At 34.2% G+C, this 8843-nt stretch overlaps 1 pseudogene across 1 annotated transcript; it reads left to right on the top strand.

Moving 5' to 3' along the window:
- Positions 1-2921: 2921 nt before the first annotated feature.
- On the top strand, positions 2922-3388 carry LOC308648357 (ubiquitin-ribosomal protein eS31 fusion protein-like; annotated as a pseudogene). Its single transcript has one exon. The product of its transcript is annotated as a ubiquitin-ribosomal protein eS31 fusion protein-like (transcript).
- Positions 3389-8843: the final 5455 nt, after the last annotated feature.

Consider the following 8843-nt stretch of genomic DNA (forward strand, 5'->3'; position numbering starts at 1 on the left):
AAAAAAATTGTGTACCATGATCAAATGGATTCATCCCAGGGATGAAAGGTTGGTTTTAACATACACAAATCAATAAATGTAATTCATCACATCAATAGACTTAAAGATAAGAATCATATGGTCATCTCGATAGACACAGAAAAAGCATTTGACAAAATACAGCACCCCTTTATGTTCAAAACACTAGAAAAACTAGGGATAACAGGAACATATCTCAACATCATAAAAGCTATCTATACTAAGCCTCAAGTCAACATCATTCTAAACAGAGAAAAAAACGAAAGCATTCCCTCTAAAATCTGGAACAAAACAGGGATGCCTCTTTCACCACTTCTATTCAACATAGTTCTTGAAACACTGGCCAGAGCAATTAGACATATGAAAGAAATTAAAGGGATACGTATAGGAAAAGAAGAACTTAAATTAGCTCTATTTGCTGATGATATGATTCTATACCTAGAAGACCCAAAAAACTCCACTAGAAAACTTCTAGAACTAGTAAATGAACTCAGCAAAGTAGCAGGATATAAAATCAACACCTATAAATCAAAGGCATTTCTGTATATCAGTGACAAATCCTCTGAGAAGGAAATGAGCAAAACTACCCCATTCACAATATCCTCAAAAAACAAAAATAATAAGATACTTGGGAATCAACTTAACAAAAGAGGTGAAAGATCTATACAATGAAAACTACAGAACCCTAAAGAAAGAAATCAAAGAAGTCTTTAGAAGATGGAAGGATCTACTTTTCTCTTGGATAGGCAGAATTAATATTATCAAAATGACCATACTACCAAAAGCACTATAACAGATTTAATGCAATTCCAATCAAAATCCCAATGGCGGGCTGGGAATGTGGTTCAGGCGGTAGCGCGCTCGTCTGGCATGCGTGCAGCCCGGGTTCGATCCTCAGCACCACATACCAACAAAGATGTTGTGTCCGCCAAGAACTAAGAAATAAATATTAAAAATTCTCTCTCTCTCTCTCCTCTCTCACTCTGTCTTTAAAAAAAATCCCTTAAATCAATAACTTATCATTATTTTTTTTGTTGTTGTTGTTGGTCATTCAAAACATTACATAGTTCTTGATATATCCAGATTTTTCTTAATATAGATTGAATTCTAGCATTCTATCAAAAAAAAAGGAAAAAGCAGCTTTACATGTATGAAGACATGAATTGGTGTGAGCATATTTTATATACAGAGATATGAAAAATTTTGTTCTATATGTGTAATAAGAATTGTGATGCATTCTGCTGTCGTGTATTTAAAAAATAAAAGCAATTTAAAAAAAATCCTAATGGCATTCCTCATAAAAATAGAAAAAAGGAATCATGAAATTCATCTGGAAAAATAAAAGACCCAGATTAGCTAAAGCAATTCTAAGCAGGAAGAGTGAAGCAGGTGGTATCGCTATACCAGACCTTTAACTATACTGCAGAGCAATAGTAACAAAAACAGCATGGCATTGGCACAAAAAAACAGGCCAGTAGACCAATGGTATGGAATAGAGGACACAGAGACTAACTCACAAAATTACAATTATCTTATATTAGACAAAGTTGCCAAAAACTGCACTGGAGAAAAGATAGTATCTTCAACAAATGGTGCTGGGAAAACTGGAAATCCATATGCAACAAAATGAAATTAAACCCCTATCTCTCACCATGCACAAAACTTAACTCAAAATGGATCAAGGACCTAATAATTAAACCAGAGACTCTGCATCTAATAGAAGAAAAAGTAGGCCCTGATCTTCATCATGTGGGATTAGGCCCCAGCTTCCTTAATAAGACTCCTGTAGCACAAGAATCAAAACCAAGAATCAATAAATGGGATGGAATAAAACTAAAAAGTTTCTTATCAGCAAAAGAAACAATCTGTGAGGTGAACAGAGAGCCTACATCCTGGGAGCAAATTTTTACCCCTCACACATCAGATAGAGCACTATAGACCTCACATAAAAAAATAGACCTCATATAAAAAATCTCAAACAGCTAAACACCAAAAGAACAAATAACCCAAACAACAAATGGGCTAAGGACCTGAACAGACACTTCTCAGAAGAGGATATACAATAAATCAATAAATATATGAAAAAAATGCTCATCATCTCTATCAATCAGAGAAATCCAAATCAAAACTACTCTAAGATATTCATCTCACTCCAGTCAGAATGGCAGCTATTATGAAGACAAACAACAATAAGTGTTGGTGGGGAAAAAGGTACACTCATACATTGCCGGTGGGACTGCAAATTGGTGCAGCCAATATGGAAAGCAGTATGGAGATTCCTTGGAAAACTGGGGATGGAACCACCATTTGACCCAGGTATTCCTCTTCTCAGACTATACCCAAAGGACTTTAAAACAGCATACTACAGGGACATAGCCACATCAATGTTTATAGCAGCACAATTCACAATAGCTAAACTGTGGAGCCAACCTAAATGTCCTTTAGTGGATGAATGAATAAAAAAAAATGTGGCATATATACACAATGGAATTTTACTCAGCATTAAAAAAGAACAAAATCATGGCATTTGCAGGTAAATGGATGGCGTTGGAGAAGATAATGCTAACTGAAGTTAGCCAATCCCCAAAAAACAAATGCTGAATGTTTTCTCTGATATAAGGAGGCTGACTCATAGTGGGGTAGGGAGGGGGAACATGGGAGGATTAGATGAAGTCTAATTAGGGAAGAGGAGAGGGAGGGAAAGGGAGGGGGCAGGGGATTGGCAAGGATGGTGGAATATGATGGACATCATTATACAAAGTACATGTATGAAGACTTGAATTGGGTGCCAACATACTTTATATACAAACAGAGATACAAAAAAATGTGGTATATACGTGTATTAAGAATTGTAATGTGGCTTTCCAACCCGCCGTCTATGGTGGGACCACCGCTACAGCGAGATGCAGATTTTCGTAAAAACCCTTACAGAGAAGACTATTACAATGGAGGTTGAACCGGATACTAAAGAAAATGTAAAGGCCAAGATCCAGGATAAGGAAGGAATTCCTTCTGATCATCAAAGACTGATCTTTGCTGATAAGCAACTGGAAGACTGACATACTGAGTCTGACTACAACATTCAGAAGGAGTCCACCTTTCATCTGGTGCTAAGGCTTCATGGTGGTGCTAAAAAAAAAAAGGAAGAAGTCTTACACCACTCCCAAGAAGAATAAGCATAAGAAAAGAAGGTTAAGTTGGCTATCCTGAAATATTATAAGGTGAATGAAAATGGCAAAATTAGCAGCCTTCGATGTGAGTGCCCTTCAGATGAATGTGGTGCTGGAGTTTTATGGCCAGCCACTTTGACAGACACCATTGTGGCAAGTGTTGTCTGACTTACTGCTTCAACAAACCAGAAGACAAGTAATTTGTATGAGATAATAAAAGACATGAACTAATAAAAAAAAAGAATTGTAATGCAAAAAAAAAAGTACATGTATAAAGGCATAAATTGGCCTGAACATACTTTATATACAGAGATATGAAAAATTGTGCCCTATATGTGTAATAAGAATTATAATGCTTTCCACTGTTGCCATGTATTTTTAAAAAATAAAATTAATTAAAATTGCTTTTAAGAGTTAATTTTTGGAAAGTTTCCATTGCTTATGCAAGAATTACATATTTCATCACATACTGACATGTCACATGATTAAATGAAACTATATTAAGAGAGCCTTTTATTTGCCATCATTTTAAATGTATAGTGTCTGTTTTTTAATCTCTGCACATGACAATCAGCAAATGTATAATGATGATAATAATAATCATGATAATAATAGTAATAGAAGTAAAATAATCTATAAGCAAATGACATATATCTAAGAGCTCCAAGTTGCCCTCTAAAGGATTTAAATGTGTTTTATGTGAGGCTTGTTTTCATAGCCGGACAACATCATGAAAGAAATTCCCAGTTTTAAAAAGAAAACCAATTCTGAAAGATGTTGTTGACACTTGTGACCCCATGGAAATTATTTCAATCTGTGGGCAATTTGTTTTCCGTCTTTGTGTATGGCACAGAAAATTCAGTCAGCTCGCTGTCACACAACACCTATCTCTGCAGTCACTCTCTTTTCTTAGCTCATCAAGATACAAAATAATCTAAGCAAAATGACTACACTGACATTTTCTCCAAATACCATAATAATTGCTAAATTGTACTGACCAGAGACAAAAGGAAATTTTATTTTCTGTTGATCACATACATCTTTTTATACATGAAAACCCACAACACTATCATTCTCCACCAGGCTGCTTCTGCCAACAACTGTGACTGATTGGGATTCACATAAAGCCTTCAGTCTTGTATGAACATGACAAGAGTCAAATTAGGTGGGCTGGAAGCAAAACAAAGAGCAGCAGAAAAGAAATCATCTCAAACTCAGCATTTTGACAGAGCCTCCTTCGTGCCAGCATGCATGCAGCCTCATTAAATGATGTATAGAGGTCAGAGGTTAATCAACTTCAATTTGGCATGCATATTGAGTAGTTTTAAGACATCATTTTACATTTCCAAATGAGAAGAAACAAAAAGCACTTCAAGTTACTGGAGCATTTTCTAATGACAATTTTTAACTCTTCAGAGACACACTTTCTCTTTTAACTTTGGGGAATTTTCCCACTTAAAATCACTATTAAAAAAAATAAGACATGAACATCTAAGTCATCCTTTTGCTTTGTTTTGCTTCTTTGAGGTATAATTTGAATTAAATGAGTTGCATTTATTTAACATGTACAATGCGGTAAGTTTTAACACATGTATACATGGGTGAAAAACAATTGTCCATAATCAACATAATGAATAAACCATCACTCCCAAAGTTCCCTCCTATAGGACTGAAACCTCCATTTCATAGTTCTGCCCCACCCTTTGGTCAGACAACTACTAATCTGCTTTCTTTGTAGATTAGCTTGCATTTTCTATAATTTTCTATGTATAGAAAATACAACATATATACCCTTTTTATTCTGGCTGTATCACTCAGCATAATTATTTTCTGATGTATCCATGTTACTCACATATCAGTAGTTAATTTTGTTTATTGCTAAATACTACTCCATTGTTTGGGTATACAACATTGGTTTATTAATTTACCTGTCTATGGACATTTGGATTGTTTGCAAATACTTTTGGTTATTATAAATAAAGCTACTACGAATATTTGTGTAAGTCTTTGTATGGCCACATGCATTCATTTTTTTCTTAAGTAAATACCTAGACAAGAACACCCAGAAGTAAAGAAGTTATGAGTTTTAACTGTTTTCCAAAGTCTTATGCCATATTACATTTCTACCAGCAATGTATGACACTTCCAGTTGCTCCATAACCTCACCAACACTTGGTATGGTCAATTCTTTTAATGTTAGATATTCTAATAAGCACGAATAGTATTCCATTGTGTTTGTTATTTGCATTTCCTTAACATATAATGGTGCTAAGTTTTTCCTATACCAATTTGTTATCATATATATTATTTGAAGACATTATTCAGTGAATTCAGGCCATAAAGAAACTATTATTAACCAGCAAAGCAATGAAAGAAAATTCTGGAAGGAAATTTTAATAATTTCCATACCAAAAAAAGTTAATGACATCTATGAAGAGAAAGTTTACAAATTAATTTTCCTCACTGCTGAGTTTTAATGGTCTTAAAAAAATCTATGAATATGCTTTATAGTTTCTTTTTTCAGAAGTAACATAAATAATTCTATTGTGACTTAAATCTAACAACAGCAATCAAGTATAGTTCTGTGACCACGCTAAATTTAATCAATTTTGCTCATTTTGATGTTTCAATCTGCTATATATTAATAGTAATGAGTCAATTAGAGATTAGCCATTTGAACGAAGCAAAATATCATCTTAAAACAACTACAAATGATCATCAACAAAAGAATAATATGTATATTATTCTACTTGCATGTAAACCCACCCACAAAAAGTTAACTATAAAATCTCAATAAGCTACCAAAAAAACATTTCTTGAGACATTAGAGTATAATTAAGGCTGCCAGAATTTGAGGGTTAATCCTTGAGAGAAGAAACATACATTGAGTTGATTGTGACATGTTTTATCAACTTTTCCTTCAAGACATTTATTAATTCTTAAGAAGTCAAGGAGCAAATAGTGACTCAGTGATGTTGTCAGTATTCTAAGGATAAGAAGAAAAAAATGGAATTTAGGATAGCAAAGAATTTTAAAAGCTAGGATCCAGGATAAAAGGGAATCATGAAGAAGAGAGCTGGATATTCCTGGCCACATTTCCCCTTGAGCAGTTTGCCAATTCTTAAACCAAAAAAGTGAGAGGTAAGTAAGTAAAGAAGAAAGCAACAACTAAGACACCACCGTGTAAGCTGTCTTTCAGCATTAAAGATGTAAACCACTTTTATTTTATTTTATTTTTATTGTTGGTCGTTCAAAACATTACATAGTTCTTAATATATCATATTGCACAGTTTGATTCAAGTGGGTTATGAACTCCCATTTTTACCCTGTATACAGATTGCTGTATCACATCAGTTACACTTCCATTGATTTACATATTGCCATTCTAGTGTCTGATGTATTCTGCTGTCTATCCTATTCTCTACTATCCCCCCTCCCCTCCCCTCCCCATTTCTCTCTCTACCCCCTCTACTGTAAATCCTTTCTTCCACTTGTATTATTCTTCTCTTACCCCTCATTTCCTCTTATATGTAATTTTGTAAAAACCTGAGGATCACCTTCCATTTCCATGCGATTACCCTTCTCACTCCCTTTCCCTCCCACCTCTCATCCCTGTTTAATGTTAATCTTCTTCTCAAGCTCTTCGTCCCTACCCTGTCCTTGGTTACTCCCCTTATATCAAAGCAGTCATTTGGCATTTGTTTTTTAAGGATTGGCTAGCTTCACTTAGCATTATCTGCTCTAATGCCATCCATTTCCCTGCAAATTCTATGATTTTGTCATTTTTTTATTGCTGCATAGTACTCCATTGTGTATAGATGCCACATTTTTTTAATCCATTCATCTATTGAAGGGCATCTGGGTTGGTTCCACAGTCTAGCTATTGTGAATTGTGCTGCTATGAACATCGATGTGGCAGTATCCCTGTAGCATGCTCTTTTAAGGTCTTCAGGGAATAGTCCGAGAAGGGCAATAGCAGGGTCAAATGGTGGTTCCATTCCCATCTTTCCCAGGAATCTCCAAACTGCTTTCCAAATTGGCCGCACCAATTTGCAGTCCCACCAGCAATGTACAAGAGTACCCTTTTCTCCACATCCTCGCCAGCACTTGTTGTTGTTTGACTTCATAGTGGCTGCCAATCTTACTGGAGTGAGATGGTATCTTAGGGTGGTTTTGATTTGCATTTCTCTGACTGCTAGCGATGGTGAGCATTTTTTCATGTACTTGTTGATTGATTGTATGTCCTCCTCTGAGAAGTGTCTGTTCAGGTCCTTGGCCCATTTGTTGATTGGGTTATTTGTTATCTTATTGTCTAATTTTTTGAGTTCTTTGTATACTCTGGATATTAGGGCTCTATCTGAAGCGTGTGGAGTAAAGATTTGTTCCCAGGATGTAGGCTCCCTGTTTACCTCTCTTATTGTTTCTTTTTCTGAGAAAAAACTTTTTAGTTTGAGTAAGTCCCATTTGTTGATTCTAGTTGAAGATGTAAACCACTTTTAGAGTCCTGGATTTAGAGTCCACCAAGGAAAAAATGATCTATCTGATAAATAACCCAAGATTTCAGATTAGACCTCTCAAAAGGTATGTTTCTTGCAGGAAAATAAAACAAAAATAAACTACCACCTCACAAAGACTTAAATCCAGCCTCAAATTAGCTTCACCCCTGATTGAATCAAGATGAATTTTCCTTATTCTATCAACTTATTAAATAAATAAGCAAACAGATAGATAGATTAAAAACTAATATCTATCTGAAATAGGATAACATCATCAAGAGCCTTTTCAATTTTCCTTATACAATGTCTACATTTTATTTTTTTAAATTATTAAGCATACCAGGAAATAGCAACAAATGACCAAACTCAAGAGAAAATAAAAAACAGAAAATAAACAATAGACCAAAAGGTAATCCACACATTGAAACTATCAGAGAAAAACTTGAAAAAAATTTTTATTAACATTTTCAATAAATTATGTGACAAATAGAGAATTTAATTTCATCAAGCAACTGGAATCCATAAATACTCATAGCTGAAAATAAGAACACAATAAATAGACAGGGTTAAAGGATTATTAGACATAGAAGAAGAAAATATTACAAAAAGTAAACATGGGTCAATACAAAATCAACTAGAACATGGAGGAAAACACAATGAAAAATATAAAAGAAGGAAAAAGATATGTAGAATACACTAATATTTGTACAAATGTAATTTCAGAGAAGAGATAAAAAAAGAAGCTAGATGAGACTTTTAAAAACCTAACAAAGATACCAACCCAAATTTAAGAAGCTTTTTGAACACAAGCAGGATAAATTCCAAGAAAACTACACTGAAATTCATCATTCCAAACTGCTTAAAACTGAAGTCAAAGGGACAACTTAAAAGCAGCCAGAGAGAAAATACACATTAACTTTAAAGAAACAACAATAAAATAGTTGACTTGTCAATAGAAAAAAAAAAAACCAAAGAAAATGGATTGAGATCTTTAAAGTGCAGAAATAACTTTCAACCTGGTACCTAGCAAAAATATCCTTCAAATATGAAATAAAAATAAAAATATTGTTCAATAAAGTAAAAACTATGAGAATTTATTGCCAAATACACATTCTAAAATAAAAATTCAACTGGGCCCAGTGGTACATACCTATAGTTC

Source organism: Spermophilus citellus (assembly GCF_964194105.1).
Source record: "Spermophilus citellus genome assembly, chromosome: 4".
In the NCBI taxonomy this organism is placed as follows: Eukaryota; Metazoa; Chordata; class Mammalia; order Rodentia; family Sciuridae; genus Spermophilus; species Spermophilus citellus.